Source organism: Salvelinus alpinus, chromosome 6, assembly GCF_045679555.1.
Source record: "Salvelinus alpinus chromosome 6, SLU_Salpinus.1, whole genome shotgun sequence".
Lineage (NCBI taxonomy): Eukaryota > Metazoa > Chordata > Actinopteri > Salmoniformes > Salmonidae > Salvelinus > Salvelinus alpinus.
In genome coordinates, this window is record NC_092091.1 from 18,706,917 (window position 1) to 18,729,379 (window position 22,463).

At 41.1% G+C, this 22,463-nt stretch overlaps 1 long non-coding RNA gene and 1 pseudogene across 1 annotated transcript; both read left to right on the forward strand.

Moving 5' to 3' along the window:
* The first annotated feature begins 1,888 nt into the window (after positions 1 to 1,888).
* LOC139577990 (polyamine deacetylase HDAC10-like) lies at positions 1,889 to 4,827 on the forward strand (annotated as a pseudogene).
* Positions 4,828 to 8,928: 4,101 nt separating this feature from the next.
* LOC139578290 (uncharacterized) lies at positions 8,929 to 10,530 on the forward strand. The gene is made up of 3 exons (XR_011675522.1): positions 8,929 to 9,640; positions 9,888 to 10,027; positions 10,316 to 10,530. It is a non-coding gene; the product is annotated as an uncharacterized lncRNA (long non-coding RNA).
* The last annotated feature ends 11,933 nt before the right edge of the window (positions 10,531 to 22,463 follow it).

Consider the following 22,463-nt stretch of genomic DNA (forward strand, 5'->3'; position numbering starts at 1 on the left):
CACATGAATCAACAACCAATATTTTAAAGTGAGGCTTAATCTGAAAAAATCATCTATTACAAGCTGAAGCTAAATTTATGTTCTGAACTGGGCATGTGACTGACTGCCTGGTAGATGCTCTGACCTGGTGGTGGTAGACTGGGTCCTTGTGAAGTCTGACCACACTGACTCTGACTAGCTTCAGGTAGGGAGCTGCTCTGGGGTCCGGTGGTGATGCAAGGGCTGGGGTCTGTTTGTACCTGATCTGCCTGTTTGTGCTTCTTTAAAAAGAAGTCAAATATCTCTCCCTTTCTTTTCATGTTTAATTGACCCTATGCAAAAAGACAGTCTATGGATACATCTAAGCATCCAATTACCCACATTTTAGTCCAATCTCAATCTTAATTACAAATCCTAATATTATCATAACTGTACCTTAAAATCAACTACCAGCCTAAGTTGCTAGTTAGAGCATGGCTAGCCCTACTCTGCAGTAAGTAACTTAGCTAGCTATAATTTCTTACACCTTTACGATAGCAAACAGGCTATCTGCAAATTGTGGTAATCTTTTGAGCAACGTTAACAGATTGATAATAATAATTGTTCGTTTTGAGTTCAAGTACGAACATCTAACTGAGTTAATGGATTTCAAATTGCTGAAGGTTAACTTGCTGAACACTGACAGCTGTAGCCTACTAGTTACCCCACATTAGCTAAACATTCATATACTGTAACTTACAACACTGCACTGTATATGAGTGTATTACTAGCACAGATGTAAACATAATGTTAGGCTAAATTGGGAACCGATCTCTCTTATCTGATTAACTGTCTGTTAATGGAGCCAAAGGTCTAAAGTTAACTTACACAGCGACTCAACTTTCGTTAAAGTTGTTCAGGAAACCTAAACCCGATGTTAAACCTTAAAACTTACTTCAAATATGATGCTTTCGCCAATTGAGAAAAAAGCTTGTGCAGCTGTGGAAATCTTCTCTCTTCTTCTTCTGTATGTTCTTCTTATTCTTTTGTATCTCGCAACCAACGTTAATATCCTCTCTTCCTCGTCCTCTATTTGAAAACGTCTAAATAAATGCTTCTTTCAACAAGGTGAAATCAGAATGAGAATGAATAAAATTTTGGGGTGGCTCCCGAGGTGGCCAATCAGATGTCAAGGGTGTCCAGTGCCACCCCGGACACCCGTCTGGCTCCGCCCCTGCCCATAGGAGCAAAGCTAGGTTGAAGAAGACAAAGGTTAAGACAACGAGATTCTAATATCCCATAAATCTTTGCAACAATTGGACCACAGTAGTCCCACATTTGTGACGACGTTGTCTTAACCTGTATATGTGCTGTGATTTGTTGGTTCAACTCAACTGAAATTACAAAAAATACATTCCATTGCATGAGCCACATCAGTTAATATCATTTGAATGAACATTCTACATGACCAATCATGTAAATTATTGCATCACAATACCAGACAGCCATTGTGAGTGTACCCATGAGTTTACCAGTCAAAGGTTCCAAGACCATACTATTCAGCATTTGCTACAACACCTTGCTTGCAACAAAGTATTATCAAGTTGTTAAGAGCTCATGTTAAGGCAGAAACGGACTCAACTGCATGAATGCCCAGCCTTCCCGTCTTCAGTCAGCTGCACCCCCCCCCCCCCCCCCCCCCGAAATTATAACTTTTTTATAATGGTTATTTTCTTTTTATCCATAACTGTCTGTTATACGGTAATTGTGCCAGCCCTATATGGAATCACCCTCCGATCACTCTGATCTCATCACTCCATTTACAACATATCAACCTGCTTTGCCCAACTGGAACTATTCATCCTTTCTTTCTTCACTCCCTCCTTCTTTCCCTCCCTTCACTTCCTTCTCTCTTCCAGTTGGCCCACCCATGTCTGAGCCTAGTACTAAACAGTGTAAGCTGGCAGAGAAGGAAGAGGAGGTGCAGGCTGATGAGGGTCAGAAAGAAGAGGGGGATGGCCAGAAAAATTAGAAAGAGGTGGTGGTGGTGTGTATGTCACCAGTTTATGGCAACAATTACGAGTATAGGATGAGTCAACAAGATTATTTGAGTTAACAGACTATGAACCTCTAAGTGAGATTTTCACTGGACAGTTACTTTACTTTATGATCATAGTTCCTGTTCAAGTAACTTTGTATGTGTCACGCCCTGGCCATAGAGAGGCTTTTATTCTCTATTTTGGTTAGGCCAGGGTGTGACTAGGGTGGGCATTCTAGTTTCTTTATTTCTATGTTTTCTATTTCTTTGTGTTTGGTCGGGTGTGGTTCTCAATCAGAGGCAGCTGTCTATCGTTGTCTCTGATTGAGAATCATACTTAGTTAGCCCTTTTTTCCACCTGTCTTTGTGGGAAGTTGACTTTTGTTTAGGGCACATAGCCTTTAGCTTCACGGTTTGTTTTTGTAGTGTTTGTTGTTTTGTTCGGCGTCTTTTTCCAAATAAAGAGAAAATGTACGCTCACCACGCTGCACCTTGGTCCTCTTCTGTTAACGGCCGTGACATTCTGCTTTTCTTGATAATATGATAATTGATTGTATGAAACATTTGACATTTTTGGTGAAGCTGTCTTATTTTATAACCAAGGTTAACTTTTTCGAAGAGCCAGAGAATGAGGAAGCTGTCATGTATCGCTGCAGTGTCAACACTGTCTTTGCAAAGATGAAGGAACAAGCGGGGATATATAGCTGTTGATAGCAGTGTTGTGAAGATGACAGTGCTTCATTACGCTAATTCTAAGTAGCTTGCATCATACTACAAATGGCATGAATTGTTATTTGTTGCAGATTACACAGTATGTTTGCCAATGTTTCTTTAGTACTAATACATTTTCTGTAGCCTCTGTTTGCTTGTGATAAATGTGCCACATTGTTTATTCCTCATGCTCCAGGAAGACCAGAGGTTATTGTGTGTGTATTTATGTATTATGGAACCAAACTATGGGGCTTTTATTCTCAGCACCACAAGGAGTAGAGAAATACAGCATCGTGGTCTCTTTGGTTTGGTCTCTGTGGTGTTGTTTTAGCTAACCTGTAACTGTGATGTTAACTGTCTGTCAGATTCATAATGGTCTGGCACTGGTGCCTGACATCACTGTGATGATGCTGTGTGCCATGCAGCATGCTGGGATGTTTCTCACCAAATGGTACACAACATTTATGACCTTTGACCTTGAGTCCTTTCTCAATACTGGACATGCATAAGCCAGCAGGGATATTGGTGGCGAATACTCATTTGGTGTGTGATAACTCTTCACAGGTTATTGGTGGTGTTCCTGGGGAATGGGCAGATCCCAGCATATATCACAGAGAACGGGTGAGAATGTTTGTACAGTACGTTGAGTAATAAACACCCTCCTTAACAATAAACAGCTCCTTCACCTCTCTCCTTTAGGAAAGCACTAATGGTGCAGATCAGCAGTAAGGAGCCAGAGGATCAGAAATCCAAATATCATGTTTCTGTTTGTCTAAAAAATGTACAGTAAATTATCCTGAGAAGTAGTTTTACAGTACTCCGAATATATGATTCTCTTGTTGCTGGATCTGCTCATCAGTATGACCCTGGGCTGGTGCTGCTAGCACGGGAGCCGAGCTGCAGGTTCGGGGAGGCAGCCTGGGCACAGATCAACAGCCTGCTCCAGGGACTGGCACAGGGCCACACACTGGCACTCCTACAGGTGAGAGGGACACTCAGAAAGGGCACTGAGAAAAAAAACATGAGAAGGCAGATTATGACAGTGGCCCTCAAGTCTTAACACTCTGTAGTCATATCTCAGGAGGGGGATGTAGGGGCCATGGCAGCCTCTCCACTGAGGGATCCTGCCCCCTCTCTGGGGCCCCTGGGTACCCCTCTCCCTGATGACGTGGAGGCCATGGAGAGACTGAGACAGAGGCTGCAGACACACTGGGGACTACTACAGACCGCAGGTGAACAGATGATCACACCCTCTAGGGGAACCTGTTCAGTGACTCCAATGGGTAATAGAAATTTAGAAAACTGAAATAGTCCTTATTATTGACACCTCAAGAAGAGACTGATCACTGATTGTTAATGTATTTTTGTCATTTTAAAGTTGCTCTGGGGAAATAGGCAGAGAAAAAAGGACAGAATCAGAACCAGTAGTGAAGTAATCCAGGAACTGAAGTGATCTCCACACCAGTTGGGCTTGTAACTAGAGGAGAAGATCCATCTCCCAGCCTTCCACGATCCAACCATCTGTTGGCCATTTGACTATCTCTTCATTGAAAATGTCTGGAACTTGCAGCAATGTGTAATCTCCATATATGGTTATCATGGTTACTGTCTGTTTTCATCCATCCATGTGTGATGTAAGTTCAGAGAACTTCCTGGCTGCACAACTGAACTTCCTGGTTGCACAACTTGCACAACACACTCATGGGGTCATTAAGTATTTATACAGAGGATGCTGTTGGTCAGAAAGTATATAGCCTACTGATAGAGCTGTGATGTCTGTAGAAGTTATAGAAATGTGCCTAAAGCAACACCTATTTTCTATGGCCGACTAGAGCAAGGAGCAAAGAAAGTAGACTGGCTAGTGGTGTTCCTCATGATGTAATAAACATATATACATCTAATTCTCTATCACAAGAATGCAAGGTTATTAAGATAAGGAATACGATATTTACTTTCTCTTTTGTTTTGAATAACCTTTGGTCTGCCCTAGTTGTGCAGTTCTACTTTTTATTTTTATTTTACCAAGCTATATTGAAGCCCCTTTCCTAACTCTGTCTAGCATGGACAGCTGCAAGGTTTGGCTCCTGTCTTTTTTTGTGTATGTGTCCCTCCCAGCCTAGCCATGCCATTCTAAGGCTCTGTAAAAGCAGGAGATGGAGGCTAGTCTCAAGACAACACTCTGATGAATGCAGAAAAAAAAAAAATGTTTTCAGACCCATGTTGCCCAAAAAGTCAACTCAAGTTTGCCAAAAATCACCTGGAAGCACCTAGAGGATCATCAAGACTCCTGCTGTTTAGGAACCTGTTAATGTCTGTGTTGTGATATGAGAAATGTATGCTGGATTTTGTCTCCAGTGTTTCAGGAGTAACTGGGGACTTCTCCAGATTTAGCGTTGGTTATGATCTATTGACACATATTACATCTCTACGGCAGGATTATTGGGCTATATTATTGTTTGGGAGGGCTTTGCCTTAACTGTCGCAAAATCCTTAACACTATATTTCACTCATTGAATTGTAGCACAGGGTCATGTGAAGAAAGATGTACTGGACAGAGGGAGGAAATATTAGCCTGATTGATGTCTCTGTTCAGCTATTACGTTCCACTCCGTGCCACTCCTGTCATTTGCTAAAGACGGGTGTGGCAAGGATTGGAATGTTAGCTAAAAAGACTGGTTCCCAGACTAAATAGCACAATTATGATGAAACGCAGGACTGTAATTGTGAAGGAAATGCTGATCTGGTGTGCGATGCGGACAGCAGAGGAGGCATACTGTACTCTGATGGCTATGGTTTGTGGTTGAGCTCTACACCAAGGCATATCAGATAGGACATCTGTAGAGAATACAGAGGACTCCCACTCTCTCCAACATCAACAACATTCCTTTAATGCATACCTATAAATGTACTGTCTGTTGCCATTTGGTGCGCTGGAAGATAAAAGGAATGTAGCCATTAGGGTTAGCCTAAATGTTGACCCTAGCCATCAAATCCCAGAGGTATAGTCAGTGTGTGTTGTCAGTGGAAGGGAATCAAAGCTCAGCACAGCAACAGAGTGACGTGGCTTCATCTTGTTAGTTGTTTACATCCTAATCTCAGAAACAGGTATGTACAGTGCATTCGGAAAGTATTCAGACCCCTTGACTTTTTCCACATTTTGTGACATTTCAGCCTTATTCTAAAATAGATTTTTTTTAAATCCCTCATAATCCCTACACACAATAATCATTGAATTTCAAAATAAAAACAACAAAATCAAAAGTTTTTTTTTTGTGTGCAAATTTATAAAAAATAATAATATACACTGCTCAAAAAAATAAAGGGAACACATAAACAACACATTGTAACTCCAAGTCAATCACACTTCTATGAAATCAAACTGTCCACTTAGGAAGCAACACTGATTGACAATACATTTCACATGCTGTTGTGCAAATGGAATAGACAAAAGGTGGAAATTATAGGCAATTAGCAAGACACCCCCAAAAAAGGAGTGATTCTGCAGGTGGTGACCACAGACCACTTCTCAGTTCCTATGCTTCCTGGCTGATGTTTTGGTCACTTTTGAATGCTGGCGGTGCTCTCACTCTAGTGGTAGCATGAGACGGAGTCTACAACCCACACAAGTGGCTCAGGTAGTGCAGTTCATCCAGGATGGCACATCAATGCGAGCTGTGGCAAAAAGGTTTGCTGTGTCTGTCAGCGTAGTGTCCAGAGCATGGAGGCGCTACCAGGAGACAGGCCAGTATATCAGGAGACGTGGAGGAGGCCGTAGGAGGGCAACAACCCAGCAGCAGGACCGCTACCTCCGCCTTTGTGCAAGGAGGTGCACTGCCAGAGCCCTGCAAAATGACATCCAGCAGGCCACAAATGTGCATGTGTCAGCATATGGTCTCACAAGGGGTCTGAGGATCTCATCTCGGTACCTAATGGCAGTCAGGCTACCTCTAGCGAGCACATGGAGGGCTGTGCGGCCCCACAAAGAAATGCCACCCCACACCATGACTGACCCACCGCCAAACCGGTCATGCTGGAGGATGTTGCAGGCAGCAGAACGTTCTCCACGGCGTCTCCAGACTCTGTCACGTCTGTCACATGTGCTCATGTGCTCAGTGTGAACCTGCTTTCATCTGTGAAGAGCACAGGGCGCCAGTGGCGAATTTGCCAATCTTGGTGTTCTCTGGCAAATGCCAAACGTCCTGCACGGTGCTGGGCTGTAAGCACAACCCCCACCTGTGGACGTCGGGCCCTCATACCACCCTCATGGAGTCTGTTTCTGACCGTTTGAGCAGACACATGCACATTTGTGGCCTGCTGGAGGTCATTTTGCAGGGCTCTGGCAGTGCACCTCCTTGCACAAAGGCGGAGGTAGCGGTCCTGCTGCTGGGTTGTTGCCCTCCTACGGCCTCCTCCACGTCTCCTGATATACTGGCCTGTCTCCTGGTAGCGCCTCCATGCTCTGGACACTACGCTGACAGACACAGCAAACCTTTTTGCCACAGCTCGCATTGATGTGCCATCCTGGATGAACTGCACTACCTGAGCCACTTGTGTGGGTTGTAGACTCCGTCTCATGCTACCACTAGAGTGAGAGCACCGCCAGCATTCAAAAGTGACCAAAACATCAGCCAGGAAGCATAGGAACTGAGAAGTTGTCTGTGGTCACCACCTGCAGAATCACTCCTTTTTTGGGGGTGTCTTGCTAATTGCCTATAATTTCCACCTTTTGTCTATTCCATTTGCACAACAGCATGTGAAATTTATTGTCAATCAGTGTTGCTTCCTAATTGGACAGTTTGATTTCACAGAAGTGTGATTGACTTGGAGTTACATTGTGTTGTTTAAGTGTTCCCTTTATTTTTTTGAGCAGTGTATAAAACTGAAATATCACATTTACATAAGTATTAAGACCCTTTACTCAGTACTTTATTGAAGCACCTTTGGCAGCGATAACAGCCTTGATTATTCTTGGCTATGACGCTACAAGCTTGGCACACCTGTATTTGGGGAGTTTCTCCCTTTCTTCTCTGCAGATCCTCTCAAGCTCTGTCAAGTTGAATGGGGAGCGTCGCTGCACAGCTATTTTCAGGTCTCTAGCTCTAGCTCGGCCACATGGATATTCAGCGACTTGTCCCGAAGCCACTCCTGCGTTGTCCTGGCTGTTTGCTTAGGGTCGTTGTCCCGTTGGAAGGTGAACCTTCACCCCAGTCTGAGGCCCTGAGCGCTCTGGAGCAGGTTTTCATCAAGGATCTCTGTATTTTGCTCCACTCATCTTTCCCTCGATCCTGACTAGTCTCCCAGTCCCTGCCGCTGAAAAACATCCCTACAGCAAGATGCTGCCGCCATGTTTCACCGTAGGGATAGTGCCAGGTTTCCTCCAGACCTGACACTTGGCATTCAGTCCAAAGAGTTAAATCTTGGCTTCATCAGACCAGAGAATCTTGTTTCTCATGGTCTGAGAGTCCTTTAGGTGCCTTTGGCCACCACCAACAGGGCTGTCGTGCCTTTTACTGAGGAGTGGCTTCCGTCTGGCCACTCTACCATAAAGGCCTGATTGGTGGAGTACTGCAGAGATGGTTGTCCTTCTGTAAGGTTCTCCCATCTCCACAGAGGAACTCTGGAGCTCTGTCAGAGTGACCATCGGGTTCTTGGTCACCACCCTGACCAAGGCCCTTCTCTCCCGATTGCTCAGTTTGGCCGGGCAGCCAGCTCTAGGAAGAGTTTTGGTGGTTCAAACTTCTTCCATTTAAGAATGATCGAGGCCACTGTGTTCTTGGGGACCTTCAATGCCGCAGAAATGGTTTGGTACCCTTCTCCCGATCTGTGCCTCGACACAATCCTGTCTCGGAGCTCTACGGACAATTCCTTTGACCTCATGGCTTGGTTTTTGCTTTGACATGGACTGTCAACTATGGGACCTTATTTAGACAGGTGTGTGCCTTTCCAAATCATGTCCAATCATTTGAATTTACCACAGGTGAACTCCAATCGAGTGTCATTGCAAAGGGTCTGAATTCCTATGTAAATATGGTATTTCTGTTTTTTATTTGTAATATATTTGCAAACATTTCAAAAAACCTATTTTTGCTTTGTCATTATGGGGTATTGTGTCTAGATTGATGCGGGGGAAATGCATTTAATCCATTTTAGAATAAGGCTGTAACGTAACAAAAAGTGAAAAATGTCAAGGGGTCTGAAAACCTTCCGAATGCGTTGTACAATATGCCTCTGTTGCTGGGTAACAGCAACTCAAACTGTTGGTTGACTGTTGATGACACCTCGGTGACGATTGTACTTGTCTTTGCCTCTTTCTGACTGGGGTGATTCCCAGTGACTGGGGGTTACAACTGGGGGTTACGGAAGCTCATTAAGGGTGACTTCTGGGGGACTAACTGTGACTGTGAGTGACTTTTGGTGGATGAGGAAATGAAAGAGCAACGTGCGGAGGACAATACCCTGTGTCTTAGTTCCACTCATCGTCTGAATCATTCTTACGATCCAAGATGAGTGTACACTAGTATAGTAGTACACAGGAGAAGTGTACTCTGTGTGAGTGGGATGTTTGTGTAGAGTGTAGCACTCTTCAAATGTGGAAGATGATATGTACTACTTCTATCTGTATCAGTTGTAGCCCTCTGGCTACGTTGAGTGTATTCTTCCAATGTCTTTCTTAGAAGAGAATGCTGAGAGGAACATGCTGAACCCAACTTCCAGAGAATCCTACATTGAAAGATCTTCAGAGGGTAGGTGACTTATCCACATCTCCCAGTAGTGTGTATCCCTTTATTTTGAGAACCAACACTGATGCTAAAGGATGTTGTTGTGTCCAGGTGTTAATAGACTGGATCAACAATAAGCTGGAGGAGGACAGGATCATCTTCAAAGACTTGGAGGAGGATTGCTATGATGGACAGGTGCTCTAGAAGGTATTTGGTAAGGAATAATTCGTTTGGACTCTGTGTAGTGTCTGTGGCTGAGGTTGGTGTTTTTCTGATGAACTATATAAGATTTTGACGCTATCAACATCACTGTTTTCATAGTTTCTTTGATTCTGATAAATGGTGTAACTGTTTAGGGTGTTTATAAAGCATTTGCTGTGTGTATGTGTCTTTATATTTATTATGATGCTCTGAGCGACTGCTTTATAAGTCCCTGTGTGTCTCTTCTCTGCTGGTGACAGAGAAGCTGTCGGGTCGGAAGCTAATGTGGCTGAGGTGACCCAGTCAGAGAGAGGACAGAAGTAGATGCTCCAAACTGTACTGGAGTCTGTCAACCAGCTGCTCAGGCCTCACGGCTGGTCCATTGAGTAGAGCGTTGACTGTGAGTTGTATTTTACAGTCTAAGACCAAACATTGATAGGTGCCATTCAATTGTCAGTCCGAGTGGCTAACACAACATTTAACACACTTAATAATATATTCTGTATTGTGATCAGTTATCTTTGATATCATGCTAACAAAGTCTTTCATATAAATCCTAATTGTACCATTGAAGTGTAAATGTATCTCTAGAAAGCACTGCATTAAACAACATTTTACCTTAGTAGTCCCAATTGAAACCTGGTGAATGCTGACAGCTCCCTCTGCTGGTCCCCTCCTCCATCCGCAGCTATCCATACTAAGAACCTGGTGGCCATGCACTGTCCCCCATCAGATTGCCTAAACAGATTCTTCCACTGACCTGTATAGATTGTTTAGTGTCATGTCATGTGACCAAGGAGCTGACGAGCACTACAGAGTAAGTACAATTGTTCACTTTTTGTTAGGTTTCCTTTTTGGGGGGAGGGGGGGATCCTTATTGTATACGTAGGTATAACAATAAGATTTCTGTTTTCTATAATTTTTTTCTAGAATGATGATAGGTAGATTTGGTGAGTAGATGTTGGTTGAACATTGAGGCCTGTTGTAAAATGTGATTAATGCAGAGTTTTTTTTACTGTATCTCAGAAAGGGATGCATTTGACACACTCCTGGATCACACACCTGACAAGCTCAATGTTATGAAGGAGGTCAAATATTTGAAGAGACATTTAAACGTGCGTTCCTTTACACTTTAGGGGTTGGCGGCTTAAGTTGAGCCATAGGGGTAAGATCAGCCAACCTTGTTTCTAGGAAACCACACACAAAATTAATCATTTGACCAGGAAGCGGTCATCATTTCATGGAGTCTGTGAAGGAAGAAACCACATGGAAAAGTGGTAACCAAGTTAGTTCCAAAAAACTGATTAAACTTTCTAGCTCTCCCTGTAGATTTTGCAGTGACCTAGTGTCCCCATGAGTGACAGAACACTGAGCCAATCACGGCTCAACTACAGAAGATTACCAACCCCTACGCTCTGTACTTTCCACTGGGCCGCTGAGCTAGGCTGAAACACCTGCATTTTGGAACTGCCTCACTCAAGAAAGCAAAAAATAGACCATGTTTGTATGCAGCTTTGTTAACTCAATATTTATTTTTTTACATTGTTTGCAAACTGATATGTGACACGTATTAGTGCTAAAATAACAAGCAAGTAAATATTACTATAATCATTTTTTTGCTAAACAGGTGGAGCTCATAACAGGTGGGGCTCTGCCTCACTGGCCCTGAATGATGGGTCGTCACTGCTTCTTCCATATCCTCACGTGTTGACAATATTTGACAACCCCTTGTCTTTGTGTCCAGTTTGCTGATGGTGTGTATCTGGTTCTGCTGATGGGACTGCTGGAGGACTACTTTGTCCCCCTCTACAACTTCTTCATCACACCGGAGAACTTTGAGCAGAAGGTAGGTAGGACTTTTAGAAGTGGTGTCTCTGTGAGAGGTGGACTTGTAGAAGTGGTGTTTCTCTGTAAGAGGTGGACTTGTAGAAGTGGTGTTTCTCTGTGAGAGGTGGACTTGTAGAAGTTATGTTTTTCTGTAAGAGGTGGACTTGTAGAAGTGGTGTTTCTCTGTAAGAGGTGGACTTGTAGAAGTGGTGTTTCTCTGTGAGAGGTGGACTTGTAGAAGTGGTGTTTCTCTGTAAGAGGTGGACTTGTAGAAGTGATGTTTTTCTGTAAGAGGTGGACTTGTAGAAGTGGTGTTTCTCTGTGAGAGGTGGACTTGTAGAAGTGGTGTTTCTCTGTAAGACGTGGACTTGTAGAAGTGGTGTTTCTCTGTGAGAGGTGGACTTGTAGAAGTGGTGTTTTTCTGTAAGAGGTGGACTTGTAGAAGTGGTGTTTCTCTGTAAGAGGTGGACTTGTAGAAGTGGTGTTTCTCTGTGAGAGGTGGACTTGTAGAAGTGGTGTTTCTCTGTAAGAGGTGGACTTGTAGAAGTGATGTTTTTCTGTAAGAGGTGGACTTGTAGAAGTGGTGTTTCTCTGTGAGAGGTGGACTTGTAGAAGTGGTGTTTCTCTTTAAGAGGTGGACTTGTAGAAGTGGTGTTTCTCTGTGAGAGGTGGACTTGTAGAAGTGATGTTTTTCTGTAAGAGGTGGACTTGTAGAAGTGGTGTTTCTCTGTAAGAGGTGGACTTGTGGAAGTGGTGTTTCTCTGTGAGAGGTGGACTTGTAGAAGTGGTGTTTCTCTGTAAGAGGTGGACTTGTAGAAGTGGTGTTTTTCTGTAAGAGGTGGACTTGTAGAAGTGGTGTTTCTCTGTAAGAGGTGGACTTGTAGAAGTGGTGTTTCTCTGTGAGAGGTGGACTTGTAGAAGTGGTGTTTCTCTGTAAGAGGTGGACTTGTAGAAGTGATGTTTTTCTGTAAGAGGTGGACTTGTAGAAGTGGTGTTTCTCTGCGAGAGGTGGACTTGTAGAAGTGGTGTTTCTCTGTAAGAGGTGGACTTGTAGAAGTGGTGTTTCTCTGTGAGAGGTGGACTTGTAGAAGTGATGTTTTTCTGTAAGAGGTGGACTTGTAGAAGTGGTGTTTTTCTGTAAGAGGTGGACTTGTAGAAGTGGTGTTTCTCTGTGAGAGGTGGACTTGTAGAAGTGGTGTTTCTCTGTAAGAGGTGGACTTGTAGAAGTGATGTTTTTCTGTGAGAGGTGGACTTGTAGAAGTGATGTTTTTCTGTAAGAGGTGGACTTGTAGAAGTGGTGTTTCTCTGTAAGAGGTGGACTTGTAGAAGTGGTGTTTCTCTGTGAGAGGTGGACTTGTAGAAGTGGTGTTTCTCTGTAAGAGGTGGACTTGTAGAAGTGATGTTTTTCTGTAAGAGGTGGACTTGTAGAAGTGGTGTTTCTCTGTGAGAGGTGGACTTGTAGAAGTGGTGTTTCTCTGTGAGAGGTGGACTTGTAGAAGTGGTGTTTCTCTGTAAGAGGTGGACTTGTAGAAGTGGTGTTTCTCTGTGAGAGGTGGACTTGTAGAAGTGGTGTTTCTCTGTAAGAGGTGGACTTGTAGAAGTGGTGTTTCTTTGGTCGACTGCTAGCAGGTTCATCTTGTTCATTCTCTCCCCTGGTTCCCCTCAGGTCCACAATGTGGCGTTTGCCTTTGAGCTGATGCATGACGGCAGCCTGAAGAAACCCAAAGCCAAACCAGACGGTACAGTACTAACACAATATATTACATCAGTGTTTCCCAAACTAGGGGTTGCGACCCCATATGTTTTTGCCTGATTTAAACATGGGGTTGTGAGAGAAAATGTGCAGTGATGATGTTCTTTTCTACACAGAATATCATACAACATTATTGCCTGATGATCTTCTGAACATCCCAATAACTTTCTGATGCATTTCAGTCATTTCAAACCATACTTCCTTCAGATTGAAATAATGTCAAAAGTAATGTCAGACTGATTTGTAATAGACTGTCATAGCCCAAATTAAAAAAGCAAACATTGGCTGTAAATTACAAAAAAAAGTTTGGGAACCCTTGCATTAGATGAACAGGGAGGGCGGTAACACATGGGGAATGCAGGCAGTGAACTTTCAGTAGAAGAGGGAAGCTTGCTGAAGGTAGACTGTCATTGGAATGCTCATGATGCTTGAGTATATTTAATGCCTTAGATGTCCGGTAGGTGGAGCTCTTTTCTCACTTTAGATACTTGAACATTGATGTACATCTAAGCCAGCATGTGACCCAAACACACCCAACCTCACCCCGCCAGCTTTTGTTTTCCTGAATATAAAGTCTCACACGATGAATTGTCGAAACAAAAGTTTATATTTTTATGTTTGTATACCAATATTACCCAGAATCAGTCAAGCAGGATGAGCTTTTCTTTGTGTTTGTGATTTTCCCTCTCAGAGAGAAGTTTGTTATTTTTGTTTTTATAAATAATTCTTTACTTCTTTTGTGTGCATTGTTTGGTTATAGACATTGTGAACCTTAACTTGAAGTCCACCTTAAGGGTGTTGTACAACATTTTCACCAAATACAAGAACTCTGAGTGACGTCTGCCTGCCAGACACAGTCACACACAGTCACACACACAGCTACAGTGTGAGGAGAATGAAGGCACTGTGCTTGTGCCCACTTTAAGCCTAAACAATGATTGAACCCACGGGAAATAGACAAAATTCACCCCTCGTATCAGTGCCGTGGGACTTACAGATACCCCCGAGGACTGGCCTGAAGAGACAGATTGTTTGTATTTAATCTCCCCCAATGTCAGTATTTAATGATAACCACAACCCATACTCCAGCACACTTATGTTTTAATACTCAGTCAACACTGGAGAATGTATTATGCAATTGGAAAACATGGACAGCAAATTCCCCAGCGTTAAAAACAAAACAAAAATATCACTGAGAGTGTTAAATCAACACTGAAAGTGTTGAGTCTGTGGACCAATCTAGACAGTGGAACAGTGTTAAATGAACACTGTTTTGTGTAAAACCTTGTTCAAATATTTCCCAGAGTTACTTGTATTTCGAGTAAATTTGAGTTACCACCCATGACTGTATTTGTTAGTGACAGAGATATGGTTGTTGCATTCATCCATTTTCAGTCCTATGAACTTAACCAAGTGAGATCCTAAGTGAGTATGTATCATAAAAAAATAAGCTTTTTAACTAAATAGAATAAGTATTACACAAGGCCTTATTTTGAGGGCCTATTTTTACCCTAAACCATGGGCCAGAAATTCATACAAATCACTTTGAACCAAAACCATCATTATCATATTTCCCAGCATTTTAAAAACTTTACAGGGTACCATTACAGTTGCAAGTGTTTGTACCCCTTTAGGAACAAATCAAACTATTTTATTTGTGTAATACAATGGCCTGAAACTCACGAAGTGTGTTAATTTAAAACTGTTCCAATGTCTATATGGGACCACAGACTCAACACTTTCAATGTTGATTTAACACTCTATGTTCATTTTGTTTGTTTTTTACACTGGAGAATTTGTTGTGTGGGTGTGTATTTTCTGCAATAAGCCTCTACTGCTTTATAAGAAGATATTTATGTGTAAAATGCTGTATGTTCTATCTCATAAAGCTTTATACAGTATATTATTATTGATGTACTTCTATTGTATCTATCCTGCCAATGACTGGAATGAATTGCAAAAATCACTGAAGCTGGAGACTTATATCTCCCTCTCTAACTTTAAGCATCAGCTGTCAGAGCAGCTTACTGATCGCTGTACCTGTACACAGCCCATCTGTGAATAGCACACCCAACTACCTCATCCCCATATTGTTAGTTATTATTTTGCTCTTTAGCACCCCAGTATCTCTACTTGCACATCATCATCTCCACATCTATCACTCCAGTGTTAATGCTAAATTGTAATTATTTCGCCACTATGGCCCATTTATTGACTTACCTCCCTAATCTTATTACATTTGCACGGACTGTACATAGATTTTTCTATTGTGTTATTGACTGTACATTTGTTTATCCTGTAACTCTGTGTTGTTTTTGTCACACTGCTTTGCTTTATCTTGGCCAGGTCGCAGTTGTAAATGAGAACTTGTTCTCAACTGGCCTACCTGGTTAAATAAAGGTGAAGAAAAAAAAACAATTTTAAAAGATAAATGAATTGTAACAGTGCTATTTTAGTATTCTCTGACTGACTATATGGACAGGTTCAAGCCATATTTCTTGATGCCGACCCTGTTGCCTTTCACCTTAAGTGCAATATTATTTATTCTCCTTCTGTACCACAGAGCATCATTTTGTTGACCTGCCCTTCAGATGAGAGGGAGAGCTGAATGTACAGGAGTCCACTCATGTATTTTAGACCATGGGTAAATTATTAAGTGGTCAAGTCTGGATCGCCAGGAGACAGGCTGTTCAATGGAAACAACTCGCCTCCCTTCTTGTATGTATCTGCCTGGACGTGTCTGTCTATCAAGAAATAAATGTTTGAATTCAGAAAGCTGGTGAATGTGTTTAATTATACACTTCACACCAGTGGAGGCTGCTGAGGGGAGGACGGCTCATAATAATGCCTGGAACGGAGCGAATGGAATGGCATCAAACATATGGGAACCATGTATATGATACCATTGCACTGATTCCACTCCAGTCATTACCACAAGCCCGTCCTCCCCAATTAAGGTGCCACCAACCTCCTGTGCTTCACACATGTACGGTAGCTTTCTTTGTCTTCAGAAGTGAATCAGAAGTGTGGCGGAGATTGGAACTCACAACACAAGCCTTCTGGTTTTGGTTTAGCCAAAGGAATGAGGGGGTTTATTTTAGGACTGTGTCTTTATTTTCTTGTCTATGGTAACCATGACTACTTCTCCTTTTCCCTTTTTGCCCATTCCTCTTCGGGTTGATGGAGTGTGCGTGTTTCCTCTGCTCCTCTGACGTAGAGATGGTGCACATGCAGTGTGTTGTCTCTTCTCTCTCTGTATATGATTGGGGAGTGCTGGAGGACAGACTACAGCCATTATACAGCCACTGGGCACAGACGTCAATTCAACGTCTATTCCACGTTGTTTCAATGTAATTTCATTGAAATTATGTGTAAACAATGTTGATTCAACCAGTGTGTGCCCAGTGGGATGTTTGTTTTGGCCTCCTGTGGTGTGGTTGCCACTTCTATTAGGTGAAGTGACCTCACTTGTTGTCTCTTCTCTCTCTGAAGAGACAACAAGTGAGGTGACCTCACTTCACCTCACTCACCTCTAAGCAGTTGTCTCTATCCAAATGCTCTAAACTGTAAGTCTGGACTTCATATACATGGCCTCTCCTCAGAACACACTGTGTGTAACAAAACCAAGGTTTACTTTTGCTTACTTCTTCCCTTCCACATCCTCTCATTTCTCTTTTTACCATTTTCAGTCCTTCATTCTGACCTTCTGTTTCTCCCAAATTGTTATTTTTGGTCCTGAATTGTATGAAGATCGTTTGTGCTGCTATCCTGTAACACGTTTCTGGAGAAGTGCTTGTCAGATTGGGTGTATTTTTCTCTGTCGCAATGCTATTTTGATTGATTCAGTGTTGACGTCAGTCAGGAAGCAGAGTACAACAGCGTTATTTCCTTATTCTGTCTGTTTGCTGCTACTCCTCTGAAGGTATGATTATTCAATTTGCCTTTTGTTGTCAACCTCAGACAGAGAAGAGTACATCACAAAGACAGATATGGGACAGTGAAGCTACACTCTAGTTTTAGGAAGACACTTTGACATATTGTTGGTCACATTAAATCCCAGTCAGGTTAGTGTAGAGTCAGAATGCATTCCTCTGAGTTTGTTGTTGTGTGTTGTTTTGGGGCCCAGAATCCCCAAAAATCATTCAGAGGGACATGATGTTATGGGGTTATAGCCATTTTGCTCTATTCATGCTATGTATGTGTGCCCAGCTAAGGCAGAAGTGCACTCACAGAGAAGGAAGTGATCAAATCAAATACTGAAGTTTGAAGTGGTCCCTTACATGAATTGAATATAATTTAATTTAAACTATTACTGAACTATTATTTAAAGCGTAGGCTACACTGATACCAGGTAGAGTCACTTGATATCTTGCTCAGCAGAGGGGATATGGAGGATTTTCCTGATATGCAGAAGGGGACCCTGAGGATGTTGGATCTTTCTAGGGGAAGTCTATATTCCGCTGTATTCCAGCTCACGTCATCTTTTGGATATCATATTTTCCCTCCAAAATGGTTGTCAAGTAGTGGGCTTCTCAACTTAAAATGTATGTGTTGAAACAGGTGAGTGGAAAACATTGTTCAGCCAACATCTTTGAAAGATCCCAAACTTGAGAAGTTGAAAGTGATAAGATTGACCCTTGTTTTACATTTCACTTCCCACCACCAGCCAAGTTATTCTCCTCAAATGATCATCCATCATCAAAGCCCAATGATAACATATTATTATACTACTCTACTATACCAATGATAACACATTATTATACTACTCTACCAATGATAAAACATGATTATACTACTATACCAATGATAGCAGATTATTATACTACTATACCAATGATAACACATGATTATACAACTATACCAATGATAAAACATGATTATACTACTATACCAATGATAGCACATTATTTTACTACTCTACCAATGATAACACATGATTATACTACTATACCAATGATAAAACATGATTATACTACTATACCAATGATAACACATGATTATACTACTATACCAATGATAAAACATGATTATACTACTCTACTATACCAATGATAACACATTATTATACTACTATACCAATGATAATACATGATTATACTACTATACCAATGATAGCACATTATTATACTACTATACCAATGATAAAACATGATTATACTACTATACCAATGATAGCACATTATTATACTACTATACCAATGATAAAACATGATTATACTACTATACCAATGATAGCACATTATTTTACTACTCTACCAATGATAACACATGATTATACTACTATACCAATGATAATACATGATTATACTACTATACCAATGATAGCACATTATTATACTACTATACCAATGATAAAACATGATTATACTACTATACCAATGATAGCACATTATTATACTACTATACCAATGATAAAACATGATTATACTACTATACCAATGATAGCACATTATTATACTACTATACCAATGATAAAACATGATTATACTACTATACCAATGATAGCACATTATTTTACTACTCTACCAATGATAAAACATGATTATACTACTATACCAATGATAACACATGATTATACTACTATACCAATGATAGAACATGATTATACTACTCTACTATACCAATGATAACACATTATTATACTACTATACCAATGATAATACATGATTATACTACTATACCAATGATAGCACATTATTATACTACTATACCAATGATAAAACATGATTATACTACTATACTATACCAATGATAACACATTATTATACTACTATACCAATGATAGCACATTATTATACTACTATACCAATGATAACACATTATTATACTACTGCACCAATGATAAAACATTATTATACTACTATACCAATGATAAAACATGATTATACTACTATACTATACCAATGATAGCACATTATTATACTACTATACCAATGATAACACATGATTATACTACTATTCGGTAGGACCATGATACCTTTGGGTGATATGGGCAGAAGATAATTGCTACACAGAAAATACCTTACACATAAAATAAAAATGAAAGTATCAGCGAGGATGGTGGACAGATCAGAAAGTCATTGCTAGGGCAAGGCAGTAGTTGTAGATGCAAACCTTCTCCCTAGACCCTCAAAGAGGATTTGAAATAGAAAATATACTTCTGGAATAAATTAAAGTCAAATCAAATTATTGCTGTGTTTATCAATTAGATAAGTATAACACGGTATAGACCTAAATAGCTGTGTTTACACAGGCAGCCCAATTCTGATGTTTTTCCCACTAATCGGTCTTTTGACCTATCACATCAGGTCTTTTCACATCAGATCTTTTCCTGAGCTGATCTGATTGGTCAAAATCTGCCTCTGTAAATGCAGAAGGTATGGAAAAGAAAAACACCCCTACAAATTCTATGGCCGTCTACACTTGACACTTACATGCGACATCTACTATCAGAATACAATGATCGCATTAAAAAGACAGGTCTAGATGCACAAAAGCCGCATAGGTGCACTGTCTTAATAAAACTACATTTTCTGATTTTCTGACCATTTAGGATGTTGCACACCGTTGGCTGAACAAGATGTGCAACATCCTAAATTGTCAGAAAATCAGAAAATGGTGGTGGAAAATGTAGTTTTATTAAGACATTACACAGATGTTTTTTTTAGGCTGCTCACCATTAATGCTAGTTAAGGAGGAAAATTATGCCTTTACAGCCTGAATGGAGGATGCTTTATGTAAGAGCCGGTCCACAGGGGACTTGAGTGTATTACTGGGAATGCACATCAACCCTAGATAATAGCGCAGATCTAGCGCCCTCTATCGGCTGCCTGGGCTACATAAATGGTAGCCAGCTAGATAATATTTATTAAAAAATGTTTTCAAAATAGTTTGGTTATAGAATCCGTTTAGCTTTGCTTGCTAGCTTGCTGGCTAGCTACAGAGGTTAGCTGGCATTTGAATATAGCACCGGAAAAGGGAATCCGGACACAATGTGGACATGGTGGACACATTTAAATGTAGGGGTTGATGCATGATGTGTTCGGAATTTCGTGATCAGAACTCCATGATCAGAATACAAAAACCGTATTAACTGTCAAGTCTGATAGGGCCTATCTGGTCCTTGTAATCCCACACCTGTCACGCCCTGGCCTTAGTATTCTTTGTTTTCTTTATTATTTTAGTTAGGTCAGGGTGTGACATGGGTATTTATGTGGGTTTTGTAGTGTCCAGGGTGATTGTAAGGTTTAGGGGGTTTATTTAGAGTAGTTGGCTTTATGTTTAGTATAGTTGTCTAGCTGTGTCTATGTTGTGTGTAGTTGTCTAGGAAAGTCTATGGTTGCCTGAATGGGTTCCCAATTAGAGACAGCTGGTTTCTGTTGTCTCTGATTGGGAGCCATATTTAAGGTAGCCATAGGCTTTAGTTTGGTGTGGGGAATTGTCTATGTAGAATGTTTGTAGCCTGTGTGTGTGCACTACGTTATTTAGCTTCACGATCGTTTGTTGTTTTGGTAGTTTGTAAGTGTTTTGTTTCGTTTTGTCTTCTTCAATAATAAAAAGAAGATGGCTTATTTTCCTCATGCTGCGTTTTGGTCCGAATCTCTTCCACACGATCGTGACAACACCTGCTTTCTGTAAACACCTCAATAACACACGAAACACTCATCATTTAATAGAAATATAAGTGGACATTATCAGACATCATCAGAGTCTGCTCTAAAGTAAATGTATACAAAGATTAACTACAGTAGATACTAATGTACTGATATCTGCACCCAGAACCTAATCTCTACACTGTTTGATTCGGTACATTTCTGTAAAAGTAGGACACGAGACTAATATCACTTTATTCGTCAACTGTACACAAGGTCCAACCGAAATTTGACTTCCGCTTCCAACACCTCCTGAAAACACATACAGGATGAAGCAAATTGGGCACCCGTGGAGCAGTTGTGGGGGGTTAAGTGCCTTGCACAATGGCATCTAGGATTTGATACCAGCAACCCTCTTAGTTGCCAACTTACTTTCTGCCAGATTTTTCATGTCAGACCCAGGATTCAAACTGGCAACCCTCCAGTATAGCAGGCTACCTGCCAGCTATACTGGTACAAGTACAGAATTATAGCACCTAGTTATTAACATCACTCAATATAACTGACTATTATGGTGAACTCTGGTCTCTGCAGGTGTTGGTTGACTGGATCAACAGCACTTTGAAAGAGGAACACATTGTGGTGCAGAGTCTTGAAGAGGATCTTTGATGGTCTTGTCCTCCATCCTCTCCTAAGTGAGACACACACATACACACACACACACACACAAACACAAACACAAACACTAACTAACTAACTAACTAACTAACTAACTAACTAACTAACTAACTAACTAACTACTCGGAGTCGCCTCTTCGTTGTTGACGTTGAGACTGGTGTTTTGCGGGAACGATTTAATGAAGCTGCCAGTTGAGGACTTGTGAGGGGTCTATTTCTCAAACTAGACACTAATGTACTTGTCCTCTTGCTCAGTTGTGCCCCCGGGGCCTCCCACTCCTCATTCTATTCTGGTTAGAGACAGTTTGCGTTGTTCTGTGAAGGGAATAGTACATGGCGTTGTACGAGATCTTCAGTTTCTTGACAATTTCTCGCATGGAATAGCCTTCATTTCTCAGAACAAGAATAGACTGATGAGTTTCAGAAAAAAGTAATTTGTTTCTAGCCATTTTGAGCCTGTAATCGAACCCACAAATAATGATGCTCCAGATACTCAACTAGTCTAAAGAAGGCCAGTTTTATTGCTTCTTTAATCAGAAAAACAATTTTCAGCTGTGCTAACATAATTGCAAAAGGTTGTCTAATGATCAATTAGCCCTTTAAAATGTTAAACTTGGATTAGCTAACACAACGTGCCATTGGAACACAGGAGTGATGGTTGCTGATAATGGGTCTCTGTATGCTTATGTAGATATTCCATAAAAATCTGCCGTTTCCAGCTCCAATAGTCATTTACAACATTAACAATGTCTACACTGTATTTCTGATCAATTTGATGTTATTTAATGGACAAAAAATTTGCTTTTCTTTCAAAAACAAGGACATTTCTAAGTGACCCCAAACTTTTAGGTCAACAGAAATGGAATAAATTCAGAAAAAGAAATTGAGATTCTTACAAATGAAAGGTTGGTCAATTATTTCTGATTATGATGGGTGCATGTTCTTCAGAAAATGTATTCTGTTTCAGAAGATTGAATGTTCACATA